Source organism: Thamnophis elegans, chromosome 5 (assembly GCF_009769535.1).
Source record: "Thamnophis elegans isolate rThaEle1 chromosome 5, rThaEle1.pri, whole genome shotgun sequence".
Lineage (NCBI taxonomy): Eukaryota > Metazoa > Chordata > Lepidosauria > Squamata > Colubridae > Thamnophis > Thamnophis elegans.
The window spans coordinates 45,560,070-45,576,384 of record NC_045545.1 but is presented as its reverse complement, the minus strand read 5'-3'; positions in this window follow the sequence as shown (position 1 = coordinate 45,576,384).

Below are 16,315 nucleotides of genomic sequence, written 5' to 3'. Positions count from 1 at the left end.
ATCCTATGAATGCTTATTAAACATTTATCCAATTAAGCCCTTACCTGTAGATAAACAGGCTAAGCTCATACTGCTGTACATTTCATTCTAAAATTAGTGTTTCTGAGGTCAAAATCTATCTATATATTGCACTACTTGCTTTGTTAGGTCAAGTGATGCTTTTAAGATACACAAGTGCAATTATTTTTCAAGCATTCAGAGCTACTCTCATCTTACATTGTATATTTTAAGATACAAGTCTTGCAGTAGAAAACCAAATCTTGGTGACCCCAGAGATTGTTCTGTTCCTTCTACCTTCTGCTTCTAAGTGTCTATGTGAAAGTCTGCTAACCCAGAGGTCCCCGAGAAGCCACACATCACATCCTTCTCAACATATGCAGGGTGAGTTTTTGTTGTGACATGACATAATTACAATTTATGTATTTAAGAAAATTCATATGGCTACCCAACTGACTCTCAATGATTTTGGATGGCTTACAGAGATAAAAACCCAAAGACAATAGAAAACAATAACCCCACCAGTGGTGGAATTCAAATATTTTTTACTACTAGTTCTGTGGATGTGGCTTAGTGGGCGTGGCAGGGGAAGGATAACTGCAAAATCCCCATTCCCTCTTCACTCCTGGGGGAAGGATACTGCAAAATCTCCATTTCCACCCCACTCTAGGGTAAGGATACTGTAAAATCTCCATTTCCACCCCACTCCTGGGGAAGAATACTTAAAAATCCCCATTTCCTCCCCACCCCACCATCCTTCTTTTCAGCTCCGTTCTCCTGTGCAGGGCAACAAAAGAAAACCCAGCCAATCAGCTGGGACTCGGGAGGCAGCAAATAGATGGGGGCGGGGCCAGCCACAGGTGATATTTGCAGGTTCTCCAAACTACTCAAAATTTCTGCTACCGGTTCTCCAGAACCGGTCAGAACTGACTGAATACCACCTCTGAACCCCATCTCATCCTCTGGGTGACAACAATTAGTCAATTAAATAAGCTACTTGATGGGCTCCACTCCACTCCTACTGGAGGTTCTCCAGGCCCGTTGGCAAAACCAGGGGTTCAGGGCTTTGTGAAAGAATGTTAAAGTGTGGGCAATGATGAGAAGGATGTGATTTGTGTCAGTCATATGATGCAAATAATGCAAATTAGATCATTTGCCCTCCCCTACAGGCTCCCAGGTCTGCTATAAAAATAATAATAATATGCGTTGCACCCTGCACTTTTTTCATGACCCACCATTATCTTGTCTCTTAGCTGATATGTAGACTCTGTACTACGAGGTGGTCGGTGTCTTGTGCTGTCAAGGAAGGAGACCATATTGCTTTACATTTCCTAAATTGAAAATTTTATGAGCATTGATTCTAGTATGAGTCAGGAAACAGACCTGTCCTAAAAATATATGTTTAGTTGTATATCTGAACAACCAACTGCTCTGTGCAAATGATTACAAATTACTGCAATCAATGTTATTAACCTGCATGGGATAAAAAACAGTCATTGATAGAATAATATTACTCTTTAAATAAGTTAATGATTAATATTTGGATTGAATTAATCTGATGATACCATAGTATGACCTAAAACCCCCTGTAATTTCTAGTATATCTGAGCAATTTCTCTGCTTTCAACTGAAATAAAAGCAGTCAACTGTCATTTCATTTTTGTTTAACTTTTATTCTAGATGCAACTGAGGCCAGCCCTGAAAAGAACCAATTTCTTCAAGCTGGCCCTTCAGATGTCTAGGATTCTATGATTTATTTATTTATTTATTGTCCTTCTAGATTATCCGAAACAACTCACAAGATAATCTGCCATAATGTCCTACTTTCACTTCAACTGCAATAACACAAGGACTATCAATAGATACAAACTAAATGTAATCCGTTCAAATCTTGATTGCAGGAAAAATGATTTCAGCAATAGAATAGTAAATGTGTGAAATACCCTACCTGATCCTGTTGTTAGTTCCTCTAAACCCCATACCTTTTACCTTAAGCTATCTACCGTGGACCTTACGCATTTCTTAAGAGGTCCCTAAGGCGGACGTGCATAAGCGCACCAGCGTGCCTACCATCCCTGTCCTACTGTTCCATTTATATGTTCTCTTTTTATGTGTTAATGGCTATGTTTTGCTTACTTTATCCATTTATTTGTGCCATTTTTTCATGTGTTTTTTCATACTTGTTTCCCTGTACTTATTGACAAATAAATAAATAAGTAAACTCTGAGCAGCCTCCCAAAGTTAAAAAGCATTATATAAAAACAACTGCCATCATTCCCCAACTTAACGGGCCCACCCAAATATCCTAATCCAAGACATGGGGGAGAGCTTTACGTTTATAAAGATTGCTTTACGTTGTGCAGTATGGGGAGAGGGAGGCATGGGGGGTGGGTATGGCTTTTCCAAAAGGCAAGAGAATTGACAGAGATTATAGAAGCCAGCTGAACTGGAAGCAGGTGGCTTTTGCAGCCCAGAGACTCCATACAGTCCACTAGATGATTGAAGATGTTGCCATATCTCACTGTGAAAGAAATACACTGTTGGAAGAAATGTCATCCTGGGTTCAGTTCCAAGTGGGGGAAAAGACACTGGAAACATAGAGGCTGCTTGGAAAGATGGTTTAACGGTGGACAGGATCATATGGCTTGAGCTCCTGAACAGAAAAGAGGGATCACATGCTTTCATATGTTGGGTGAAGAAGAAAAGAGACCAAGATGCTGAAAGTTCCTGGCTTTATGACCTCTCTCTTGCTTTTGATCTTGATCTATTCTAATTGGTCGTCAGACTCCCATGGAGCCATGCAGGGGCAATTCTGTAGGCTGTCTTGAGTCCAGGTTTGGTTGAGCATTGCTTCTTCCCAGGTGCCCTGTGGTGAGATGGGTAAAGGGCTAATACTATCATGCCTTAATCCCATCATCCTGAAGCTGAAGGGATGTTATGTAGAATAGACTGGCCCAGGATTTTTTTAATGCCCAATTGACAAAGATGGGAGCTATTAAGAGTGAGTCTGCTTCCTGCCTAAAAACGTGTTTCTCCATTTCTCATCCAGGGAAATATAATATTCTGCCTTTTCAATATTTCCCAGGATATTTCATTTTTCTAGGTGAGGGGTGGGTGCTAACTTCCTACAACACAAAAGGAAAATGAGAGAGAGGAAGAGGGAGGGGGAGAGAGGGAGAGGGAGGGAGAGAGAGAGAGAGAGAGGAGGAGGAGGAGGATGAGGAAGAGGAGGAGGAGGAGGATGAGAGAGAGTGCTTTTCAGATGTTTGCTTTATCAGTCAGCATGGCCCAGTCGTGACTGGAAGAAATGTGGCCACTTAAAGGCAGTTAACTATTGACCTGGTTTGGCTTGATGCAGGGCTGTACTTGTGTGAACTGCTGCCAGGAAATAGCAGCTGTAACCTAGATGGGACTACCAATTGCATGTTTATTTCATACAGAGATATGGGAGGCTGGAGCCCCTCTGTGGAGCAGAAAGGGAAGTCGGAACCAATCCTGCTCATCATGGTAGGCAACAGTAAAAACAAAACCCAGAGCCTTGGTTTTTTTTTTTAAAAAAAGCTCCAGCTAGTTCCCACATCTGGAAAATCTTGGGTTTTATAGAGCGTGTTATTTTCAGGTATTTACCTTTTTGTTATGCTGGTCTTTTCAAAGAAGAAGGCAAAGCATGATTCTGAAACCTGGAACAAGGTAAATGGAGGTAAACTTCACATTAGTATTATAATCTACATTCTCTTCATTCCTGATGTTTTAGGGCTGGAGAAGTCTGGAAGCCATCCTGAACATGTCTTTATTTTAAGGGCTGACATTTTTCCTGCCCTACCACTTGTAGCGTACCAGGAGAAATTTAAAAGACTGAAATGGAAATCAGGAGGTATCTAGGACCCAGAAGCTGAGACTCTCCCCAAGCTCTTGGCTGCCTCTCACCCTTCACTGCAGTGGATCTGTGCATCAGTTACAGTGGAAGAGAAGCAGGAGATATCCAGTATGCTGGAAGTCTACCTAGGGAAGGTATGAACTGGAACTGGGAGCAGAGGGGAGGGTCAGTTGTGGCCAGACAGCAACTTGCAGGCATCTGGGGTAGTAGATTGCTAGTGCTTTCCCATCATCCAGGTGATTGTTTGTAGGTTAGTATCCAGTCCATTCTCCCAAAGATGCTGAGACAGAGATAAGTACAGGACTATATAGAGAGAGAGCAATGAGAGCATAAGCTATTTGGGGAGGATTCTTTTTGCATGTGATGCTGGGAGCAGATTTCTCCCGCAGGAGAGCAAAGAGATGAGCGAGACCAACCTCTTCTAACCCTTTCTCCATTCAGGATTCCTATTCGCCTCCCTTCTGGCATAAACTGAGGCCTGTGTCTTTACTGCTGGTCTCCAAGTACTACACCGACAGTAGGAGTAGCCTAGGACAAGGTTTCTTGAACAGGAACAACAGATAGGAGTGATGGCATTTCGGCCAGAGTAGGAGGTGTTCATTCATTTCAGATGGGAAGGAGCAGAAGAAGGAATGGAAAGTCCAGTTTTTTGGGGGTGGGGGTGGGGCTTTTTTTCTCACAAGGCTGGAGGCAGGACAGTGGAGGAAATTGATGTGAGCAGGATTTGAGCTTGTGTGTGTGAGTGGATGTTTCTTGAAGACCATATTTACCTTACATGTACTACTGCTGATAGATGAGGAGAGTTGCCGGTAAGAATTTCAGCAACATTTGGAAGCTATAGTATCTGAACCGTCCAGTAAAGTCTAACAGTGGCATGCTCTGGGGTCCCATCTTTAAAACAAGGCCATCCGAAAAGAGACGGATGGCATGTCTTCTCTGTCATGGCATCTGTCCTCTGGAATAGCGTCACCTGGACAATTGAGTTGCCCCAAGCCTGGCTTTGAAGACTTGAGTTTTTCCTCAGGTTAGGGAGAGTGTGCCACTGTGGGGAATTTGTATTTATACATGTGGTATTTTCATTCCTGGATACACCTTCTTCTGGTTTGGATTGTTTTTAACTGTATGCCTTTTTATGAGTGGGATGGCCTATAGCTTTGATTTGTAAGTAAATAAATAATCAAGGAGCATATATTTGTTCATGAGGAATTATGAGGTATGGGGAATGAGGGGAAACTCTCCTGTTATAGAAGAGATAAATACTTTGTGGGTGCTTGTTTCTTTTGCAGGAACACTAAATGAAAGAAGTCGTCTTTGTCTGGTAAGATGAGGGAGAAGTTGGTGATAGAGCTGCCAGGGGGATAAAAAGGGTGCTTCCATCCCAGTCTATGGAAAGAGCTGCTTGGTTGAGAGTTTTGGGTAAAGAGATAGAGAAAAGAAGAAGGTACATTGGGAAAAATATAAATAAGTGCTCAACTAGTGATTTTTGGGAAGTCCCAGCGAGTCCAGTTAGAGGCCAGAATGGATTTCTGCTCCATTCATGGATACTGCTAGACCTAATCAGATTTTGGCCAAATAAGTGAGTAAGTTAATATTATCCAGGGCAAAGCTGAAGTCATAGATAGACACACTTTGCTTTTATTTTGTTTTGTTTTACTCCCTATCAGCGCTGTGCTCCAAACCTATTTGTTGAACTGGAGTGCAAAGGGATATTTCCAGGGCAGCAGCATGGACCTTCTTGAAAGCAAGATGACTGGCCAGCAATTGTCTGCTTCAGAGCAACTCAAGTGGGTAAGTGCATCTGCATATCCTTCAAGTGGCTTCTGCAGATCCTTCAGGTTTGATATGGGACATAAGCAACCCAAATGCATGGGAGGATCAAGTAGAAAAGAAAATCCTTATTATCTCATGCATCAAAGCTCTCTATTCTTGTAAGAGGTGTTGTTTAGCCTGCTAGTCATGCTAAGTTGCGTAGTCTCACTAGTGGGCTTGGGAACTAACATGACAGAGCAGGAATGCCAAGAATAGGTGAGGCCAGACAAATTGGCCCATTTTTCTATTGGAGGATTGGAGAAAGCAATAATTAAGAAGCAAAATTAGAACCTTAAGCCTTACTGGAATTTAAGCTACCTATTTTATACCTTAAATCTCTAGGTACCGTTCCTGGCCACTTTTTAGAACGCCACCTTTAGCCCTCAGGTCCAGAAGAGTTCACAACGGAGGTTTGTGCTCTGGTTAATCAGCTAACTTACACTGTCCACACTATGTCCTCTAATTGCAGGTGTTTACAGAAAAATGTATGAGTATCATTCTCACTGGGGATATCTGCCTGACCATAATTTCATCATAATGACTTAATCATTTCTTCTAATTTCCTGGCATTCAATTGGCTTCAAATAATAAATGTCAGTCAGCTGTATGTGCTTATATTTAGGCATATTTAGCTTGTTCTGAATTACATCTTCTTCTGGCACTTGGATTTCAGAAAAAGCTTCCATGCCTTGTATATCCGTCAATGGGACATCCAGTTCAAAAGACCAGGGAAATCTTTCTTTCTGAAATCCGTCTGGATTGCTCCTAGCCAATACTGAATCAATAGGAGAACAAGGCAGCTTTTATCTTGTCATGTTCCAGGTGGACATTGTGAGCATATGTAGAACATGAATTATGTCTTAGATCAGAAATCGCTGGCAGGAGTTTATTTATAATGATTTTTAAAAAGCCTTTCACCTCATCTCTCTTCATTGATTTTGCTTTTATACTTCTTGGATCCTGCTGGTCATCTTCCCTTACCATATGCCATAGTGTACCAAAGTTTTTTTAAAAAGCCTTTATAGATAAGTTCCATAATTTGGACAAAATCAAACCTTTTTTCTTTAAACCTTTTTCCTTTAAGAAAGATGTGATATTTCTCCTACAAACATAAAAGCACTAATGAGCAAAGAGTTAGAGGATTTACTCTTCTTCAATTTTCTGCCAGGTTCCATTATATCTGTGAGGGTATCATTTCACTGAAATATTATACGCAAAACCCTTTAACTGGTTTGTCCTTCTCAGAATTGTGAAGGTACATTAAGAAAATCTTTACAACAGAGAAAAATTAATTCACCCTTCAATAACAGTCTGAAAAAAAAGAGAAAATTGCTGAAGGAAATTCTGAAAGAGGCTTGAAGTTTCTAAATCAACACTTACAGCATGAAACTGTTGTATTTTTAGCAGCCACTTGTAGCAGCCTACCAACTTACATAGATGCAGTTAAAAAGGGGAAGATTTTACTGAATTCTGAAGGCTAAATTCGTATTATTTGGCAATAGATAATGAATTAGTAATATCTTGGTTGGCAATAGAGTCCCCAAGGCTGTTGCTCTTTGATGGCACTGATTCTGGGGCAGCTTAGAAATTTGTGGCCTACAGGGCAACTGTGGGCTTTGTCCCAAGTTATTGATGCCCAGGTATATGCCAGAGATGTATATGCTAGAATTATTTTTTTTTCCAGGGTAGTTGAGATTTGATCAGGTAGTGGTCATTGACATTAGTCCATTGCCATGGACAAATAATTTCCTGGTTGCTTTTTGACTCACTGGTGTCACTGTTTTCTGCAGGAAGGCAGGGCCGATTTGATTGGTTCATCCCAAGGGCCAATGGACCAATGGGGTTCTAGAGAGAGCTTGGGGTTTTCTGAGGATCTGGTGAGTGTCTTGGCTGGGGCCTTAGTTTGTGTTATTCCTATGCAACCACTCCCTGTACATCAGGGATGGGGAACTATGGCCCTTTTAGGACATGTGGACTTAAGCTTCCAGAATTCCTGAGCCAGCTTTGGAATTCTAGGAATTGCAGTCTACAAGTCATAAAGCAACCATAGTTCCCCACCTCTGCTGTACATGATTATGGAGTTCACCCTGCTTTCCCAATGGAAAATCCAGAAGATGAAATACCAGAAGGGATTCCTAGAATACTGCTGTGGGAAGACTTGAAGTGAATCTAACTGGACGCATATAACAGCCAATATTAGTGCCTACTTTAAAGTGACAAAGGCAGTAAGACATCAATATTTCTCCACTCTTACTGTGTATGCTGATACCTGTTCAGCAGCCTTGTTTAGGATTACCCAGTTCCTGCTGGATGGGCAGGGCCCCTGGAACATTTACTGGGCTTCTGTGAGGATTACTCAGGATATCTGGTGACTAAAGTTGCTCAAATTTGTTTTACCTTAGACTCAGTCTGGGCAGGGCAGGCCAAGGTGCTTAGAGCTTGATCTGGTAGTGTGATCTGAGATGTGTTTGAGCTGGTGACTCCTAAAGATGTGGACTGGCTCTCTATGGCATCAGCTTAGCTATCTGCTTACTGGATCTGGTTTGTCCAGGGTTGTTAAAGAGACTAAGAAGGTAACCCCTGTTGGCATCTTACATGGAGTGGGTGGCATGCCCCTTCCTTCAAATAGTCATCCTTGGATTCAACAATTTTCTTTAACTATAGACTTCAATTTTCTTTGTGGGAAATGTTAAGAAGGTGGTTCATTTGTAGCTGATGGGAATTTTGGAAGAAATGAATTATCTAGACCCATTTCATTTAGGTTTAAGTACTGAGACAGTTTTGGATGATCTGTGCAGGTTTGGATGGGAAGGAACTGTCTCTGACACAATCCTTCCAAGACCAAGTTTGGATCATCCAGGTCTGGACATATTCTGTCTTTGTCCTTGGATGTGGTAGCGTATCCCCATTCAATGATGCACAGTTTGGGGATCTTTCTGGACATACAGTTCCTGCTTGATGAACAGTTGATAGCAATGGCCAGGAAGACCTTTGCCCAGCTTGTTTCCTTTCCTAGATTGTGGGAGCCCTTCACACAATCACTCGGGCCCTCATCACCTCATGCAATGCATTTATAGTTTTATAGTTTTTTTTATAGTTTTATTAGAATTTGTAGGCCGCCCTTTTCCCTGAGGGGACTCAGGGCGGCTCACATAAAACTAGGAAGGGGGGGATACAGACAACAAAATAGAGACATATACTAAAAATAGTAGGCAACATCCATACAACATTCGGGAGGGGCTATTATCCTTATCCCCAGGCCTGACGGGCGAGCCAGTTCTTCAGGGCTGTGCGGAAGGCTTGGACGGTGGAGAGGGTACGAATCTCCACAGGGAGCTCGTTCCAAAGGGCCGGGGCTACTGCTGAGAAGGCCCTCCTCCTTGTGGTTGCCAGCCGACACTGGCTGGCCGATGGAATACGGAGGAGGCCTAATCTATGTGATCTTATTGGTCGCAGGGAGGTAATTGGCAGAAGGCGGTCTCTCAAGTATCCAGATCCACTGCCATGTAGGGCTTTATGGGTGATTAATAGCACCTTGAAGCGCATCCGGAGATCGACAGGTAGCCAGCGCAGCTCGCGGAGGATAGGTGTTATGCGGGTGAATCGAGGTACACCCGCAATCACTCGCGCGGCTGCGTTCTGCACTAGCTGAAGTCGCCGGATGCTCTTCAAGGGCAGCCCCATGTAGAGCACATTGCAGTATTCCAGCCTGGAGATCACTAGGGCCCGAGTGACTGTTGTGAGCGCCTCCCGATTCAGGTAGGGTCGCAACTGGCGCACCAGGCGAACCTGGGCGAATGCCCCCCTGGTCACAGCCGTTAGGTGGTGGTCAAATGACAGCTGCGGATCCAGGAGGACTCCCAAGTTGCGAACCCTCTCTGAGGGGTATACAATTTGACCCCCCAGCCTGAGTGATGGTATACTAGTCAGATCTTTGGGAGGGAAACACAACAGCCACTCGGTCTTTTCTGGGTTGAGCACAAGCTTGTTAGCCCTCATCCAGCCCATAACGGCCTCAAGACCCCGGCTCATCACATCTACCGCTTCATTGAGTTGGCACGGGGCGGACAGATACAATTGAGTATCGTCCGCATATTGATGGTATCTAATCCCGTGCCTGCGGATGATCTCTCCCAGCGGTTTCATGTAGATGTTGAATAGTAGGGGGGATAAGACCGAACCCTGAGGCACCCCATAATTTAGGGGCCTAGGGGACGATCTCTGCCCCCCCACTAACACCGACTGCGACCTGTCCGAGAGGTAGGAGGAGAACCACCGTAGCACGGTGCCTCCCACTCCCACCTCCCGCAGTCGTCGCAGAAGGATACCATGGTCGACGGTATCGAAAGCCGCTGAGAGGTCAAGGAGGACCAGGATGGAGGAATGTCCTTCATCTCTGGCTCTCCAGAGATCATCCATCAATGCGACCAAAGCGGTTTCTGTGCTGTAGCCGGGTCTGAAGCCTGACTGGAAGGGGTCTAGGTAGTCTGCTTCCTCCAAGGACCGTTGGAGCTGGAAGGCCACCACCTTCTCAACAACCTTCCCCAGGAAGGGAAGGTTGGAGACCGGGCGATAACTATTAAGGACAGCTGGATCCAAAGATGGTTTCTTTAGGAGGGGTCTCACCACCGCCGCTTTCAGTGCGGCGGGGAAGTTCCCCTCCCGAAGGGAGGCGGTCACAACCGCCTGGATCCAGCCTCGTGTCACCTCACTGCAGTTCGTAACTAGCCATGAGGGACACGGATCCAGAACACAGGTGGAGGTATTTACAGCTCTCATGGCCTTGTCCACATCCCCGGGGGTAACATCCTGAAACTCAACCCAGAGTTGTTCTACTTGATCCCCCTGTGTCTCGGCTGGAGCTGCGGGGATGGAGTCCAAGTCCGACCGAAACCGAGCAATTTTGTCCGCGAGAAATTGGGCAAACTCTTCAGCTCTGCCCTGCAAGGGTTCCCCCGTCTCCCTTTTGTTCAATAGGGAGCGGGTTATCCTAAACAGTGCGGCTGGACGGGACTCAGCGGATGCAACCAGGGTGGCTATATATGATCTTTTTGCTGCCCTAAGTGCCCTGGTGTATTCCCTGGTGCAGGTGGTTACCATTGCTCGGTTCGATTCGGACTTATTGGACCTCCAACGGTGCTCTAGGCATCTCCTCCGGCGCTTCATCTCCCGGAGTTCCTCGGTAAACCAAGGAGGTCTCCGGGATCCGCTGCCTCGGAGGAGCCGCAGTGGCGCAATCCGGTCGAGGGCCTCCGACGCTGCCGAGTGCCACGCAGCAGCCAGAGTCTCGACCGGACTGTGGGCGAGAGTGTCAGGAATAACCCCAAGCTCTGTCTGGAACCTTAACGGCTCCATAAGACGCCTGGGGCGGAACCACCTGGTCGGTTCCTCCTCCCTGCAGTGGGGGTTTGGCCTCCGGAAGTCGAGCCTCAGTAGGCAGTGGTCTGACCACGACAGGGGTATGATGTCACTCCCCCTCAGACCAAGATCACAAATCCACTGCTCCGAGAGAAATACAAGGTCAAGCATGTGTCCCGCTGAATGGGTTGGGCCTCGAATTACTTGGGTCAAGCCCATGGCTGTCATGGAAGCCATGAACTCCTGCGCCCCATCAGAGCTTTCACCGAGCGACGGCAAATTAAAGTCCCCCAGGACCATCAACCTAGGGAACTCAATTGCCAGCTCGGCTACCGACTCGAGGAGCGAGGGGAGGGCTGCTGCAACGCTGTTGGGAGGCAGGTACGTTAGCAGCAGACCCACTTGACCCTTGAGGTCCAACTTTAACAGCAATGACTCACACCCGACAATCTCCGGAGCAGGGACCCTACGAGGAACTAACGACTCCCGGATAACGGCGGCCACACCCCCACCCCTTCCCTGGGCTCTTGGCTGATGTAGCACCTGGAATCCTTCTGGGCACAGCTCTACAAGGGGGACTCCTCCCTCTGGGCCCAGCCAGGTCTCAGTAATACATGCCAGGTCTGCCCTCTCGTCTAAAATTAAGTCCCGGACGAGAGGAGCTTTATGGACAACAGACCTGGCATTTAGCGACAACAGCCTGAGACCAGGGTCCTGACTACTCACGCCATCTGGTCTTGGAGTGGGACTCCTAGGGCCGGAAGGAGGGATCTCTGCAATATAGCGAACCCTCCTTCCCCGGTAATGGCCTGCCCTAAAGTCCCCGCCGTATCTGCCCCTCCCTGTTACGACCGCAATACCCCGACCCTCTCCTGTGTCTCTGGTCCCCTCAGCCACCCCCATCGCCCCCGCCATCTCCGGCAGGCCCTCCGAATCATACATACTCAAACACTCCCTCAAACAGTCCCCACGTGATAGTTAAAAAACACAAAAATACAACAATAATGGCAATAAAAGTGGGATCATCCATTCAATTACATACATACCTCTAGCATATCCCATACAAAGTAAGAAGAAAAAGAGGAAGAGAAAGGAAGGAAAAGATAGATTGCGCAGTTGATTAGAGTGCGAGTCCAGGCAGAGCCAAGTGGCTCTCAGTAATCGAGATGGTTAAAATAGTTCCAATAATTAGCGTCCAGTTATGGTCCAGAGTAGGTGTACAGGGGCGTAAATCGCGTCCCCCTCTTCTACAGGTCTGAATAGGTCCAAAGGGTCCGGAACAATTGAGGAAAACAGGGGGCCTTCTTCCGCAAGCGCTGTCCCAGATGGAGATCCAGGGATAATAGCAGGTGGTAATGTTAATAATGCTTAAAGCCAGATGGAACTGAGCTGATGGGTCTAAAAGTTCAAAGTCCGCGACCAGAGGTGGCCAGGAGTTAAAGTGCCACAGTAGGGGGGCGTCAGATGGCAGGTGGAAAACGCAAGGAAAAACCTCACCACACCAAGGGAGGGCAAAGAGTAGAATGCATCCAGAGGGCCACTTGACCAAGCAGGGGCAAAGGAAGTGAGGCTGAATAGTAAAAGGAGCCGTCCGGGGGGGCCGATGTAACGTCAGAAAAAATCGCCCCTCCAATCTGCTCAGTCCCCACATTAGTTCAATTCGTCCTTTCTCCCTCCGGAGCAATAATGATCTTACAAAGTCCCAGTGAGGCAACTCAATAAACAGGATGAGAACGCCCAGATCGTCGAGAAACGCTACCGTTTCAGCAAACGTGGCGCCGCCCCCCCCACCGAGAAATATAAGCAGCTCACGGCTTACAGACCGGGGTTGTGCAGTCCGGGGTCGCCCAAAGGCAGCGACCCCCGCAAAGGTCTGGGCTGCTTCAGCTGGTTCTCTCTCCCTTTCAAACCTGATGAAATCGTCTAGGGCGCTGGGAGACGCCGACATAACGCCGCCGCCCCCCACCGCCGGACAACGCAGGCCGCTCCCAGCAAGCAGAACAGACCTCCGGAGTTGTCCAGTCCGGGGTCGCCCAGAAGCGGCGACCCCCGCCAAGGTCTGAGCTCGTCGGGTCCCCCGGATTCCGGACATCCCCAGGACCCTCCTCGAGGCTTGGAGTTGTTCAATTTTCGGCTTTTTTCAGCGTTTTGCTCGCCTCGTCAAAACGGAGCAGAACGCCTGGGCGCCATCTTCCGGTCTCGCACATTTAGCAGAGATGGGTGAGGAAATATGTGGCTGCTATGAAGGCCTCATGAAGGGCCAGCAGATGCCTAGGCTGGGCACACCTCAGCAGTAGTAGTGAGAAGATGATGGTAGAAGTCAGCTGGGGAACAGCAGGGAGCGCAGGAGCAGCAGGAGTGGCGGAATGCAGGGCAACAGGGCATCAGGGGCACTAAACTGCAGGGTGGCCAAAATGGCAGAGATGGTGGGGTAGATAGGTGTGGGGTGGAGAGTTAAGGCCACGGTCATAAATGTGGCTGGACTGCCAAGCCACCCAAATTTTAGTCATATAATCATGGAGGGTCATACTGCAATGACTGTAATTTCGAGGACTGGTGATAATTACTGTTTGCTCAGCACCATCGTAACTTTGAACAGCCTCTGAATGAATGGTTATTAAGCAAGTACTACCTGTACTATCATCTGAAACTGAACTGGGCAAATTGTGAAGAACACTTAAATCCCCCCACGCTTTTCCTAAAATTCCATGGTGAAGCAGGAAACTGCCAATCAACTAAACAGGGAATTTTATGGAAATTATTCTAGGGAAACTGGTATTGAAAGCATTGTTGTTTAAAAGATACCCATGTCCCCAGGGTCTTTGCTGGAATTACAGATATTGGTAAAACATAATGGGGGTGTGGGTTTTTTTTGTTTTTGTTTAAGGCAATGTGTGAATATAGCCATTGTGGCTTATGCACAAAAGTTTATATTCTAATGTTATGTGTAAACATAGCTAGCATATTTTAATGCAATAATGCTTCACTTACTATAATTTGAACTCAAACAGATTGTTAAGATATAAATATTTGCAATCACATTATTATTAATGTACTTTTACAGTATTTAGCTTTCTGCATAATTATCTTCAAAAGTGGTTTCCAAATGAAGAAAAAAATGTAATCATGCACAATAAATTGAAACAATATAAATCACATTAATTAGCAAGGAAATTATGCAGAAATCAGTTCAAGGTAGAACATTGTAAAGTAGGTTTGCCTCGATCTATCATGAAAAAACTTTGCTTAGGATGTTATATGTAGAATTAAAACACTGAATCTGGATTGGGAGCTAATTGAGAGCCAGGCTGGTCTAGTGCAGGGGTGTCAAACTCGAATTCATTGAGGGCTGCATCAGGGTTGTGTTTGACCTCAGGGAGGCAGGGTGGGCATGGCTGGCTCAATGTCACTCATGTTGGGAGTGCCTGTGATGGCTCTAGTGCTCTGCCAGGGAAAATGGGCTACCGAGCTCCATTTCTGGCTGTGACGGGCTCCTTCAACCTTCTGCTAGTGAAAATGGAGCTTGGGAGAGCTGCATGTTTTCACTGGCAGAGGGTTGTAGGAGGCCATTGCAGCCAGAAATGAAGCTCAGGAGTCCATTTTTGCTGACAGAGGGACTGCAGGCCGGTTCTTCATTGTTTCCAAGTCGTCTTGTGGGCCAGATCTAAGCACCCCGCAGGCCAGATTTGGCCCGCAGGCCCCTGGTCTAGTGGTTAAAGCTAAACCAAAAAGCAGGAAAGCAGGAGACTGTGAGTTCAAGTCCTTCTTTAGCTATGAAAGCCAGACGAGTAATCTTGGACTGGTCACTCTCAGCCCAACTCACCTCACAAGGTTGTTGTTGTGGGAAAAATAGGAAGAGGAAGGTGTGCTAAACATGTTCGCCACTTTGAGTTATTTCTAAAAACAATAAAGGTGGGATATAAATAAAAATAAATTTAATAAATAAACAATGACTCAATAGTGAGCCCCCAATACCCTAATTAAGAACTACACACAACTAGGCACCATATAAATACAACATGTAGAACAGCCCAGTGCACATATTCTAATGAGAGAGACGTTCCCTGATGATGGGCTCCAGCACAAGCCCAAAAGCTTGAAAGGCTAAATCTTTGGGTTCTGGTGGCCGACTAGATTGGATCCTGCAGTAAATAAATAATTGGCAGCCAGTCCAATTGCTTCAACAGAGGTATAATATATATGGCTATCTGCATGCCTCGCTCAATGACATGGCCATTATATTTTGTGCATGTGTAATTTTTATTAAAGACATTTTTAAAAGAAACAAAATTTTGAAATAAAAAAGGAAAGAAAAGTAATAAGTAATTTCAAAAAGTACAAAGAAAGAAATAGAAAAAGGAAATATTATAAATAAGTATCTTCCAACCTTCCTAACAGCAATTACAAGTATATTTGTATTTTACCTTCTCACTCTTAGGATTACAACATAATTTCCTATGGCCACCATATTTTGCATCAGCTATGGCTTTTGGATGAAACACAGTTACAGTAACCTACACTTGAGGTGAACAACAGACACTGTCTTTCCCTATCTAGGAATTCTAGAAGTGACACCCAATTTAGGAAAGGAAGATTCTCCACTTCCAGGGATAATTTTCCTGGATGGTTTCTGTCTTGTCTGTTGGCTTTCAACCCTCTTATCTCTTTGTCCCAATACTAATTCAAAATATGCAGTCTGTTATTCAGATGGTTTATATTAGGCCTCCATGTGCTTTGGAAGAAGTACTTTGGATCTGGCATAAGTGAATCACTTCCTTGCTATGTATTAAAGCAGTCTGACTTTTTTCAACCTGAAATAAAAGGATACTGTTGTTTTAAAGAATGTACTCATTAAAGTTAATGCTACTCTTACAACAACTCCACCTGTTTTTCAAGCTCAGATGGATACATGAAAAAAGTGGGGTTCCTTTAATGAAAGCTAATAAAATTCTTTGCGTGGGTAAAGTTGAAAAAAAAAATCTGAAAAACTTTTTGAAACTAAATAGAATCGAGTATCCATAGCATATTGATAACTCAATGTCTCAAAATATGTTAATGTTACTATTTTGGACAAGATAAAGCCTCGTGGCAGCACATACATTAGCTGGTTTCTGAGATCAACACTAAAAATAGGAAACGAACCACTATAATACAGCAGTCCCAGCTCACAGGCATAATCCTGATCAATGAGATCAAAATTATATACTGAAAAACAAGGCAGGATCAATCAGTCACATTCCCTCTGTCTTTCTTTTGCAGGAAATCATCTGCCAA